Source organism: Athene noctua, chromosome 17 (assembly GCF_965140245.1).
Source record: "Athene noctua chromosome 17, bAthNoc1.hap1.1, whole genome shotgun sequence".
NCBI lineage: Eukaryota > Metazoa > Chordata > Aves > Strigiformes > Strigidae > Athene > Athene noctua.
The window spans coordinates 11,101,326-11,115,271 of record NC_134053.1 but is presented as its reverse complement, the minus strand read 5'-3'; positions in this window follow the sequence as shown (position 1 = coordinate 11,115,271).

The window sequence follows — 13,946 nt, the reverse complement described above, 5'->3', positions numbered from 1 at the left end:
TTCAAGGCACTGCTCTTACTGAAGGAAGGCTGAGCAGAAACTGAAGTACTTGAGCATTTTCCCTTAATTAGTTTATTCTGCAAGTGTGACCATTAGCTTTTGTGCTTCTAAGTGCTTACAAGTGCTAAGAGACAATGATCAAGTCTCATGCTTCAAGGCACAAAAAAGCCACTACACTTCGGTGAAGAATGGACTTCCATGAAATGGCTATACTAACATTTACAGGTCGAAGATATTCAAAAAGCGGAGCTCAAAAGCAGGATATCCGTTTCAACGGGCCAGTGCTAGATCTGCGCAGAAAACTTAATAGCTCTGTTCATTTCGGAGCTTGTTATAAGGGTGCATCTGATTCATGGTCTAGTTTTGCTCCCAATAACATGCACATTTTTTTGTCAGTGATGTTACTGGGACATCTGATTTTCAGTCTGACGTGCAAAACTCTGAATTTATTCAGTCAGTTCCTATACCTGAACAGCATCTCTTCAGTTCTGCTTTTACTGCCTTTTGGAGCAGGCAATGCAAGGACATGCGAGGACAAAGGAGTTTAATTAGAGGAGGGACTGACTATCTTTCAACAGTATATTGAATTTTAGGCATCCCAGTACTAGGCAGGGAGAGAAGAGCCAATGCATAGTGTGGCAAGGAATAACATTTAAAAGAAAGGGGTTGGAGAGTTTGAAACGTCCTGAGGAGGATTTTATAGCAGGAGATGGTCCACTGGCTCCTGGCACCTCTGAGGGACCACATCCAGCCTTCCTGACATCCCTTTAAAACTACTGTGTAATATGGAAGACCACAGCTTCTACAGCTAATTTAGGGACATAGAGAGATGGGGAGCTGCAGTACCACGGAGGAGCAGACTATCAATGTGGTGGAGAAACATCAATCTGTAGCTCAACTGGAGATTATTTATTACATATGTGGAAAAATAAATCAGAAAAGATCAGCTGAAAATGGTATCAAGGTCAAATCTCCTCTGCTTGTACTTGCACAGCCACTACCAGATACAAACAAAACAGGATGCTGAAATGCTTTTCTGCTCTGCTACAAAAGGAAAGCTAGCATCAAATCTGCCTCCCCACCATGTCCTGCATTTCTAATGCTAGCGTTTTAATTGTAGAAAGCAGAAAAGACAACCATAATCAGAATCTGAAAAGGAAAAATAGAACAAAAATTGGGTCAGATTCAAGCTAGCTGAAAGATGGATCAACATCCCACACAGAAACTGCACAACAGCAGCAGCAGCACTGGGAGTTTCAGACTCTTCACCTGACAAGAGCGTGGGATGTGTATCATGACTTACTGCTTCTTCCAGGAAAGGGTATGAGATGGTCTCCTGCTGCCACTTCATTTGCACACCGCTATCAGCATGTCTAGAGAACACACATTTGCTACAAGTACTCAAATCCTTTTGGCTGTTTCCAGCTGATTGATGGAGAAGGCGGAGTCATTAATTACCCATGACTAGTTAACAACTAGCTTTCTCCCAGCCATTCTAGTTACGCTGGAAATGTTTTACAAGTTAAAAAAAAAAAAAAGTTAATTTGTTACTATTGCTGGAAAGCGAGGCTAACAGGAGCAATCCCCAGGAAATCCATCACCACCAAAGGGGAATTTAGCACATCACCCTCCTGCCTGCCTGTCCACGCAGCGCCCGCGGGCAGTTTGCTGGGCAGTCAGATGCCAGCGTGCTTGTGTCCAACGATTCGCTGGCAAACTGCCGGCTGGGGGTGTGGAAGGGGATGGGAGAGAGTGGATGTGACACGTGTAAATCAGTGACACGAGCTCTGCTCAAGCTCCGTTACAGCAGCAGGTACAAATCCCGCCGTGCCTAGCTCTAACAGTAGGCTCTCCTGCTATGCTGCAGGGGAGGAGGTAGGGCAGCGCAGAAGGGAGGGCATGTGTGATGACAAAAGCAGAGGTCAAGAGCTTTTGCTTTGCATCTCTTTGAGGAGATGATTAGAAAGAAACATTCCCCTCTGGGTTTTGTGGTAAGGCAAATGTTTTCTGGCACTTCTCCGCCTTAAGTGAAGCTTTAACCCTTAATAGCCAAGAGGACCCTGCAGGGAACCGGCCTGTCCACGCCCCCCCCGGCCCCGTTCCTACCTCCTGAGCCGGAGCTCCCCGAGAGGGAGCGATCGCCTCGCCAGCCCTGGCTGGTGCCCGGGGCTCACACTGCGGGAGAGCAGCCAGCCTGTCTCGGCTACCGGGAGGCTCTGGCCACCAGCATGTGAGTCGGGCAGCGGCCGCACAGGAGCACCACCTCGGCCCAGGACAGCATTCTGCCCTGAGAGCAAGCTCAAGGGCAAGGCGTGAAGTTACTGCCTGGGAGACTGCTGAAAGGCGACAGAACATCTTTTGAAAGAGCCAGTCTTGGATTATTGCTCATGTGTATCAGGACTGGGGTGCGGTAGCCAGCCATCCAACCCCTGCAGGCTTCCCTCTGTGCACGCGGTTGTGAGAAAGCGTTATCATATCAGCTTTAATAAAACTGGGCTTAAGTGAAGAAGTGCTGTCTGCCTGAGTTTTCACAAGCGAGAAAAAGTAACGTGGGGAAGTGTAAACTGCGTTTAAGAGAGATACTCTCCTCTGAATCATGAAGATAGCCTTACTGCCATTTAAATGTGACTCATTTAGCAGATTCCCACCTGGCACACACAGGCCACAGTCCCAGAGCATCTTGGCAGCTCTTTATGTAGGATACTCTGCCATCTGCACGGGATGAATACTGAAAATGTGGAAATACAGTGTGCCATTAACAGGACCCAAAATAAAATAAATAGATAACCCTACAGTGACAGATACTTATTTTCATACTTAATTAAAAACATGATGTGGCCTCAAACTCTCCAGACAGTTTCAGAATCCAGGAACCCGCCCCTTAAATACAGGCTCAGCTCGCTGTGGAGCAAACGGGGCCTGATTATTCACACAGGGCCATGGGGAAAAGCTGTGTTTTTCCTGAGAAAAAAGCCTGATGAAACTCTTGCTCCTATGACTGTGCCAGCCTCGAAGCATATGACTCCTTGTCCTTGTTAAGCGACTGACATCTCCTACAGAAAAAAAGGAAATACAAGTGCAGCTCCTCTGACAGGACTGAGCTGCCCGAGTGAACAGAGCAGGGTGGGTCAGGACAGAGTGGCTGAGCTCTGGCAGCATGGGCACAGCCTGAATTTGGGCAGCTTTATGAGCAAGTCTGTGGGTGGTTACAGGAATGGTAAAAGCCTGCAAAGTGTTTTGAGATCCTCTGAAGAAGTAATACATATAATTTCCTATCATGTGGTAGCATAAGGAACAGTTCCTACCCTGTTCCTTATGGCAGCTCATGTAACACAGCATTTTCTTCTGATGGTGGGAAGCGGCACCTTTTTCCCCCCTTTTCACAGTTTGGTTTGATTGCTTTTTCCTGGAAAAAAAATTGTCTGGTGTTTTCAGGCATGTTAAATGTGCATTGCTATGCAGACGTTCCTACCCTGGGGCCCCGCAGACTTCTGTAGGACTGAAAACCCCATGCTGAGCCCCAAATTGTATCACCCCAAACCTTCCCTGTGCTCTCAAAAAGCAAAAATCACGTTTGGCAAAACAAAACAGTCAGTTGGAGAGAGCCTGTTGGTAACAGCTCCACGCTAATTCCCAACAGGATCCCTGGGCCCAGGCGCAGGGTGCTGCGGGGAATGGCCGCAGGACTTCGCCCCACCCTGAAGGATTTTTTTGTATTTCAGCAGTGATGGGATCTGTTTTGGAAGGGAACATGTGAAAGTGGCTCATGTAAATGAAAAGTTGTACATTTTAAGTTTAACACGAGACTTTTTCTCTTGCATGGTTGTGGACTGAGGTATCTGGCCACAAAGCTGTGCTCCCGAACTGAGGAAAAAGATGATGCTCTTCTGTCTCCCCTTTATCATATCCGCCCTCCCCAGCCCTCCTGGAATATGCACCCTTCTCCCAGCAGTTAGTTAGCATTGAGACAAGAAGGGAAATACTTAGCAGCCACTTAACACTGAAGGCTGAGTTTGGCCTCAAAGGCTACAGTCCAGAGTCAAATGCAAAATATTTCTGTCTAGAGCTCTTTCAAGTTTTCACAGACTCCTGATGTTAGGTGCACTGTTTTCCTGCTAACACATTGTGTTTCTCAGACACAGCTCAGCACTCTGTCCCACTCAAATCCACAAATAATACATACTGAAAGGACTTCACAGCAGCAAGAGCCGCTTTGCGGCACAGCACAGGAAAGGGCCACGAAGCAGCACACGGAGCGCTGCCTCTCCTCTCCAGCATCCCTCTTCCTCCCCGCACCTGGGGAGGCAGCAACCCTGTCAGAACCCGCTGGTCTCCATCAGGAGCCATAAAGGATCAGCCTTAGAAAACAGGCAGCAAATAGCTCCAGCTTAACATTCATACACAAATACTTTTATATTTATACACATGCGCACACACTCATATGCAAAGAGGAGCATCACGCAGAGCTTAAAAATTGCTGGCAGTTTACTTAACCATTAATTGAGACCAGAAAAAAATCCTGAGCCGAATGGATTTTGCTGAACAGAAGCCCAGCTGACAATGCCTTCAGCAACCTCAGTTAAAAGCTGACGTTTTCAGGAAAAAGCAGCAGCTCAAACCCAGCAGCTTTTATTTAAACTTTTTGGACTTTCGAGACTGCAGATAGTGTCAGGCTACTTAGACTTCTGCAAAAGAGTATTTTTGTTGGTGCACAAGCATTTGTAAAGCCATGAAACAGGTAAAAAGCCAGACTTCAGTCGTGCAAGTCAATTTGCAAGTTACTTTGTTTTGCTAAAACAGATTTATTCTATCAGTTTCCATATACTTAATCACAATAAGGTTCTAATCAAAACAGGAAACCAATAAACAGTATAATTCCCACCCAAAGAAACTATCTTCAAAGAGCAAATGAAAATTGTTGATATTTAAAGGTTTTGGAATTTAAAAATAAAAACTGTTGTGAGCTCTACAGAGCTGAGTAGAGCTCAGTTCCTCCAACATCACTCTGAAGAACTTTTTGAGGAAGATAGTTAACATTACCAGAAAGCATGAGAAGAGAACGATTAAACAATACACAGTAGATTTTGATGCAGAGCATTTTACAGTGTCACGTTTCATTATACTAAGATTTTATTATTGCATATTTATTTTCCTTTTACAGTATTATTTATAATGTCTTTAAAAAATAACTACCCAATAATTAGATAGCCATAGGATACATACAACTGCACATATATCTCAGAGGAAGAAGGGAACCAAACCCGCAGGATGTCTAACTAACCTGTAGAGTCTGAGCTGAGCTATTTATAGGATCTCCCATAAAATGAAAATGAACGCCAAGACAGATTCATGCAGTACATCACGCAAGACAGTTTTTGAAAGCTGCGATAGAGCATTATGATGGGGCATACATAATCTGTAGGAAAGTCTGAAGTCAGTAACAAAGAGCTGGAAATATATATTCATTTTAAGCAGAAAATCCTTGGATAAACTCTGAGCTCTACTTTTTGTTACCCAACTTGTTCATCCCCTTCTAGCAAAACGATACTGGAGCCCACAGTACCAGTATCCAGGTCAGAATCCTTCAACATCACCAATAAAAAAAGGCACCTGTCAAGTTTCATGCATTCCTCAAAGCAGCAGTGGGATCAGGCTATCATAAACACACATGAGCTGACATAACCAATCACAGGTAGCACTTTCTCCTGCAGTCCCTAATACTTCTAGATTTTTTCCTCCATTCTTCTCATATAGGCAAATTCCTCATTCTCTGTTGCAGTCATGGGCCAGGGTACAAGCTCCAGGCAGGATCAGAGACCCACGGCTCCCTCCCCCTACCCAGCAGATTGTGAAATGTTTATGACCTGGCTCTTATGGCTCTAGAGGTGCTGAATGGCCTTTTCCCCCCTCCAAGTCTCAGCTCCTGATGGGCAGCCACAGACCAACTTTTAGCCGGTTTGGTCCGTAGCTGTGGATTTTATTGCCCAGTTTGTCTCTTCAGCTCACATTTGTAAGCTCCAGAGTAGATTCTTCCCTGGGTAACACTCTCTAGCTCAAAGAACTCTTCTTGTTTTTATTACATCCTTAGTGATTAAAGGGATATTTTAACCTCACAATGCTCCCTGCTGTGAATATAAAAGCCTAGCATCATTTTGGATAGATGTGTTTAGAAAAATAAATTAAAAATTAGCCCTACTATAGCGGACAAATGCTTCTAAGTTGTTAAGAACATCAGGCACTTGAATGATTTAAATACATTGGTTGCAATTCCTTGAGAAACCAAGGGACGACACATGGCTTTGAGCTATTCGAGCAGTTATACAGACAAGATCCACTTGGACTGAGGATTTAGGCATAAATTACTTAGATTTCTTCTCCTCTCTAACCTAAGGACCACTAGCACACACATAATAGGTACCATTCTTAAAAACACAATCTTTGCTTTTGTGATGGCAAAACCGTTTTTAAATGACTGCCACTTTACAACCTAAATCTATGCCTGCCAACCAAATGTAGAAACAAACAACAATATAATGTAAATTCAACAGAAATATTTAAATTCTGCTAAGAAGAGTGCTGGAGAGTGTGCAGGAGGAAATTGAAGTCGTATTTGAGAGCAAGCAATCCTTGTGTGCACAGATGAGATGGTTATCAACAATGATGTCACTGGTTTTGCCACCCCCTAACACTGCAGTTACTGGTTTAAGCTTCTGCAGGGAGCTACTGCCGGGGCCAGATTCGGGGAGAATTAAGTCTGCCTGCAATGCAAGTTTGGATTTACTGCCAAGGAGCTCATAGCACTCCTCCTCCTCGCTGCTAGCTTGCTTTACTGCTTGGTGCTGCTCAGTTTCTTCCTCTGAATAAAGTAAAAAACCAAAACAGACAGATTATCACAGGTTGCAAAGAATGCTCACACTTGTGCATTACTACAACTTGCACCTTGTGGCCCATCCTGAGCTTCAACTGATGCTTTTCTCCTGACTGAGGCATTTAAAAAGGAGCTTTCCTGTTTAGATTCTCAGTTGTCTACTATTATGTTAACTCACACTGCAGCCATTCCCTCAGAGCATTTTCAAGAAACCCATAGGACCTGACTCATCTGTGTGACTTCAAACTTCTGCCAAGCTGGAATGAAACCAGGAGACTGGGTTAAAAAAAAAATTAGGAGGGGAAAACAGGCAGCAAGATCAAACAAGTCTTTAGATATGTTTCACATGTATTTGTTAAGGACTGGTTATGACAGGACAGTTCAGCGTTTAATTTTCCTACCTCTCCACGATGTTCCTGCCACATGAATTCTGGGTGATCAATAGCTAACCTGAAGCAATCTCAGAAGAAGTAGTGTTGAGAATACTACTGCACTCCGGGGAACAGCCCACTGCAATGGTCTGTGGTTTGAAAGGCTTCTACTGGACAAAGCTGTGGCAAAATTCCATTGCATAATTCTGGCGGTTTTTATTATGTCTAAAATAAGAAAAAATATCAATTATACTAATTGTATATATACTGTAACAAATTAAATTAATTTGTATATATACTCTAACTGAAGGGTGTTAAGAGTCCAAACTTCTGCCCATCTCTCTCTCCCTGCTTATGCACGTTTTGCATTGAGAGATGTTCCTTTGTCACATGCAAAGTCAAAGATGGATGGAGTGAAAAAAAGGAGATTAAAAAGGTCACCTTGGAATTGTGATAGGCTGCCATGGCCATAAAGATCACTTACAGGAATATAAAGGCAGCTATCTTGCTCCAGAGGAAGGTGCAGGTGTCCATGCTGTTCAGCACAACATGGAACCTGGTATTTGCACACCAAGTGCAAAATGATCTGGAGCCAGACAAGATAAGCAACGAGGAGGACTGGACAATGGTATCAAACCTGCTTGCATCCCTGCACTCAGTTATGGTTTTGGAGAAGCTGCTAGTATTCAACTAATGCTCATGGACCAGAGGGAGCCTACCAGATTCAAAGAGTGCTTGTGGTCTACAGGATAGAGTGGAGAAGTTGACAGCAGCTTGCGAGGACTGATTTAGATAATCAGAAACCTGAGGCAAAAGTATGAAATCTAAGCCCATTCATGGTCCCTCGTTATGTCTTTTTAACCTCTTTGTCATGTATTTCCTCTCCAGGATGGAACTACTCTTTCTCCCTTCACATCATATTGTAAAGGAGTGGTTTAAGGGAGGAATTGCTGACTTTTGCAGTTCCATGTCCCCCTCTCCAGATTTTCCCCTAAGAGTTGCATAGTATCACTTAAATTCTTCTTTTGAAGACAGTGATATTCAGCGATATTAAGGAGGCTACAATATAGAGAGATAGTTCATACAGTTTTCTGCAGTGTGATGCTTTTATTTCCAACAAGAAAACAAGAGCAGCCAAATATAAATACAGGACACATATGTGAAAATAGCATATAGTTGAGCAGGGAAGTGGCAGGGCTTCTTTCTGCTAGTCTGCTGTAAAACAAACTGGTAAAACTACATGTAATTCTTATTGCCTCATTATCAAAGCTACAGGGGAATTGAGGGAGACAGGATGAACTGAACATCAGAAAAGATGAGACGAGTTGGTAAGTAAAGCTTCATTGATTGATGGCTCTGTGCACAAAGAAGAAATGAACATGTCTGCAGGGTGTAAACATACAGATGACAGAGGAATTAATATGCTACAAAGGGATATAATTATCTTCATTAGTAGGGATGAAAATGAGCAAGATGCAATTTGAGTAGCCAGGAAAAAACATACCGGCTGTGCAAGGGCAGCCTGTTCACAGAATAACAGGCAAAGCCCTTATTGTACTAGACTTTTAAATTATTTTTGCACAAACCAGTGGTATTTCAGAGAACAATCCTGCCTTTGCATGAGCAGCAAAGAAGGCTCTAAGATACCTGCTCATCTCTTATTCCTATGACTCTTCAAATGAATACTAAATGAATTCTGAGACCACAAAGACGAATGTACGTTCTACTGGCACGTGAACAGACTGCTTCCCAGTGCAACGTAAGCAGGGCTTACTTAGGGACGGTGGAGTACAGCACTACACATTGACACAGACCCAAGCAGAGGGAAATGTCCAGGCTTCTCTTACATGATAACACTGCTTCAGAGCTTTACTGGTGATCTTAATTCTCTGGAAGGAGACTGTTTCTTTCTTCCAGCCCCTCCTAAGAGCTAGAGCATCTGAATGAAACACCTGGGGAAAGGGGGATCAGCTTTCTCAACAGCTTCTCACTTGCAGTGGGCACTGTCCAAAGGTATGACATTCATCAGCACTGGGGAAACAGGGTGTGGGTCCAGTCCTGAAGCTAGTAGCTGCAAGGAGGGATCATACTTCTGCACAGCAGAGGAGAGCACAACTAAGTGTTGTCACTTCAGGGTTGGTACTAGAACTTACCCAGTACTCCACAAGCAAAAAAGAGCAAAAAAGTCAACAGAACATACTGGACATCTAACACAACACATCAAGTGGTGCTCTCTACCCACTCCATCCTCATTTGTCTCTTGGGACAGTAGCTCTGCCTGTCCTCTGAGATAATTTGCTCACAACTGTACACTGATAAATTTCAAAGTTGCCAAAGTATTTTAAGAGGGCTCCAGAGCTGAAACACTGATCATCCAGAATGGAGTCAGAGCACAAATCAAGTGAAATGCAAAAAGAATCTTTCATGCTCACGTTCGAACCTTGACCACAATCCTGGGCAGTGGTTAGGCCTGCCTTTTGTTCAGAATCTTGATGATGGAGACTTGTGTCAGTTAACAATAAATATGGCAATCATGCTGAATTTTCCCCACCAGATTTTCTAGATATTTAGGTTTCACAGTATATATATCTCTCTCTATATAGCTATATATACACACAACTACTTTACTACAGTCTGAGGTGATAAAATCATGAGCATATCAGGGAACTCGGGCAATGGACCACTTTCTCCCACCTGGCATTGTCACTGGTGTTATTTGCCACTGGTCACAGCTGCAGCTGTTGCAAGGCTGGTGCTCATTTTGGCATTGGTGCTGCGAGCCATCTGCAGACAGGTTTTCTGAAGAACCCTGGAGAAGTGCAGAAAGGCTCCGTAACTCAGGAGATCCTGTGTACTTGCCAAAAAAAAAAAAAAAAAAAAAAAAAAAAAAAAAAAAAGAGATAGAAAGTGGGTAGGTGGGGGAAGAATGTATGGAAAAGCAAGGGTACAAAGAAAGAAGGGAAAAAATTAAAGGTAAGATACTGTGAAGAAAATAAAAAAATGCAACAGGCTGTGCATGCTTCTGACATTGGTATCCTGTTGCTGGGCTCAGGCATCCTGCCATCAGCTTTTTGCACCCAGCTGAGGATTTACAAAAATAGAATAATTCACAAAAGACCAGCTACTGACTCCCAAGGGAGACATGACAGCAATCTAAATATTGCTGAGCCTGGTAGAGCACTCCTCTTCCCCACTCCTAGCCTAGGCCAGAGTGATGGGGAAAGGTGTCAAGTTATTGACCCACAGGGTTTTGTTTCCTAAGAAGTGCCTTGGGGTGACAGTAGAGATGTGTAAAGCCGTCAGCCATTGTGCTAGGGCTGACAAAAGATTGATCCAGGGATGAAAGAAGCAGTTTCTCTGCAATTCCGAAGCACAAAGTTTACTAGCTGTTCTCCTCTCTGCTTTCAGAGAGCTTCAAACAGCCCTCAAGGGAGAAAAAAGGACTTTGGTTTACACAAACCACGTTCACTTAGCTTATTTAACTCCTGCACAGAGTTCATGATTCACCAAGTCATTTTCTGCGTCCTGACAAACACCTGCCACCGGCAGCTCCTCCCTCCTTCCATCACGACTTTCTTTTCTATTCCTTGTTACCCCAAAGCAGTCCAGAAACAGAACATTCGTTGTGCTGAGAAATTCTCCTTTGAGAAATCCAACCCTGAGCTGTTCTTGCACAACCAACCAACTGGGATGGACAATATCTCCCTCTCTTCTGTTTCAGCCTTAATGTTAAGAAATTGCCAGATTCAGCTTTGCAAACTTCTTTCCAGAACTGACCTAGCGGTGGTAGAGGCAGTGGGTACGTCTCATGAAATCTGGAGAGGAATAGGTCTGCCTTTGCCTGGTGAGGTCAACCTTGAGATTAACTTCCCACCTTTCAATACGTGGATTATAGTCTCTGATTAGCAGAAATGCAGCAAACCCACTGACTCATTGTTTAAAGGTGACTCCAGAGAAGTAAAACTCACACAACAAGGGGTATTTAGGAAGGAAACTTCTGGTTCTGGTTTAGCACTTACTGCCTGAATTTTTGCTTGCCTGAATACAAATGAAAATATACCTGCAGAAATACACGCTCTTTTTCTATTTGCAACCAGGATCAGGAAACTCATGATAAAAAAAATCATTACTGTTACCTGCATGCCCTAACTGACCAGCTCTGGCTTCTGTAGCGCAGCCATTGTCAATGGTTCTGTGACAGAAGGAATTACAAACAGTTTCTGTGCAACATCCACATTAGTTATTTCCCTCTTATATTAGGTGAGACAGTGACAATGAGCCTACAGTGGGATTTATCACAGTTAAAAAGATTTCTGACTAGCCTGGCCTCATGATTTGTTTGCCATCCTCAAAGTTAAACCTGAAACTTGCATCTTACTAACATTTTACTCAGTAACATACTAAAGGCATTTAGGCCTCAGTCTATTTCTGTTCCCAGAGATGAAAGTTATGCTAATGGCTGAAGCCAGTTCAGAAGACTATTATTCTCAAGCAAGCTCTCCTCAGGCTGAAGAATCCTGGGTTTTCTGAAGGCAGTTCTGCCCCAGCTTTCCCAGAAGGTCCTCTTCAGAAATGGAATTAGGCCCTTAAGTACATTTAAATGTACTTGCCAATAACAGGTCATCTTAAATAAATCTCAGTGTACTTGGACTCTCACTTCATGTTTAGCCAAACAATAGAATAGATTTTCTTCAGTAAATAAACCAGAATTCATCAAAAATAAATGCAGAAAAATCAGTATTTTTTTTCCCAACATCATCCTTCAACAGGCAAAATAATAAATCTCCATCAGTATTTTGGCAGTAAAGAAATATTATCAAAACAAGAGTATCACAGCAGCAATATCTTCTGCTTTAGAAACGTGTTACCTTGATGTTTATATAGCCACAGGAGACCATTCAACAATGGCAATGTGTTAATTCCATTGACATTATTGCTCAAATTCAGTCACAGGGGTTGGCGAATTCTTTTTTTGCATGGCTCTTTCATCTAAAAGAGACTAAGGCAGGACATAATGGATGGTTAGTAACATATTGTTAAATGGTTACAAGACACAGGAAATTTCAACCGGGGAATGGGGAAAAACTGAAAAATCCAAGTAAGTGTTGATTAGAAAGAACCCCTTGTTTTGCTGCACTGAATTATCTCAGTTTCTCAGCAATCAGAGCTAAGGACTCTGCAAAAACCTGAGCATGTTCTACACTCACATGAGCAGACACTTGATAGTCTTCTCCAGAACTCTGCTCATGGGAAGCTCTGTGTTACACACCATGACAAAAACTCAGGTGACTTTCTGCATTGCTCTTGTTTAACTCAACTATAGGAGTGATTCCTAGTGGATATTAATATTCATTCACTCAAAATGAAAAAAAATCCATACTTTTAACTAAAATTGGTTAGAAGATAAAATTATAAACAATGTAATATATATGAAAATGTCCTAGCTTCAAATTCAGTGACCACTGGGGGGGTGGGGGTGTTTTTTAGACAAGCTGTTTCCATTTTATGGATAGGAAATGGAAGACAAATGGTTAATTGAAAAACTCTGATGTATAATTCAGTTCTTTTAACCCTTCTGATTTAACCATGGTGTCATTATTAAATAGGTGTGGAAAAACATTGACAAAGCCCAGATACAGAACCCACCAAGAATGAGCCAGCTTCCAGTCCATCCCATTCAGTAAATATCACCAATTCTGTTGCTACTGTTCTGAAAGTCACCAGGATTCCTGGAACAATATCAACCACTGAGGATAGGGGAGAAAAGCTGTTAAAGGAAATTATATTCTTAACACACGCCTTACCCCAGGGATCACACAAGGACAGGTATCGCTAAGCAGAACTTCATTTTATCATCTCCCTTCCTGGAACTTACGTAGATAATGCCAGTTGCTCTCCAAAGTTCATCTATATGCCATAGCCATCGTAATTTCAGGGAGAATTGGGGAATTTTGACTTCCTTAATGCTGCTCTCAAATCAATGTAGCACAACTTTAAAACTATAGTTTGTTCCTGTTTACTCTGATTGTTATCAAAACCTCATGTTATATTGTCATTTTATTTGCACACCCTGCCATATCCAAGCCTGTTCTTTATAGTCACTCAGTTCCCCACAAATTTAATTTGGGCTGAAATTTTTACCAGCAGAGATATTTCACCTTCCTTTGACCTTTTGCATTTTTCAGTGGTTAACGGTGAACTTTTGAGTTTGCAAGTACTAAGGAAGTTAAGTCTATTTATTTTAAAGCACCTCTTTTCGACAGCCTACGGTGAAATATAGCTATTCAGTATCTTCACTGAAATCAATGGCAGTCATTTATATTTATATTTAGGTACCTTGTTGAATCAGGCAGATATTTTAGAAGAAACCTTATGCTTTTCCTTTCTCCCTCTTCCTCAGCAGACACTCCACACTTAGAAATAACCTTTCTATATTTTCATATTCCTTACAGCTATTTTTCCATTTGTTTTCATAGTACCAGCTAACATGACAGTTGCTACACTGTGCTGTCTTGGTATTTGAGTTGTCATTACTGACATGTGACCATACACACAAACCGGGCATTCTAATGGTAATGTAAATATTTCTGAGTTTCAATGAAATTGCAAGAAGTTAATCTTATTAAAGAAACAAACAGAGCAGGAGTGCGTATAAGCACATGCTATTTACTCTCTCTTCCATTTTAATTGAATTATCAATTGTTCGA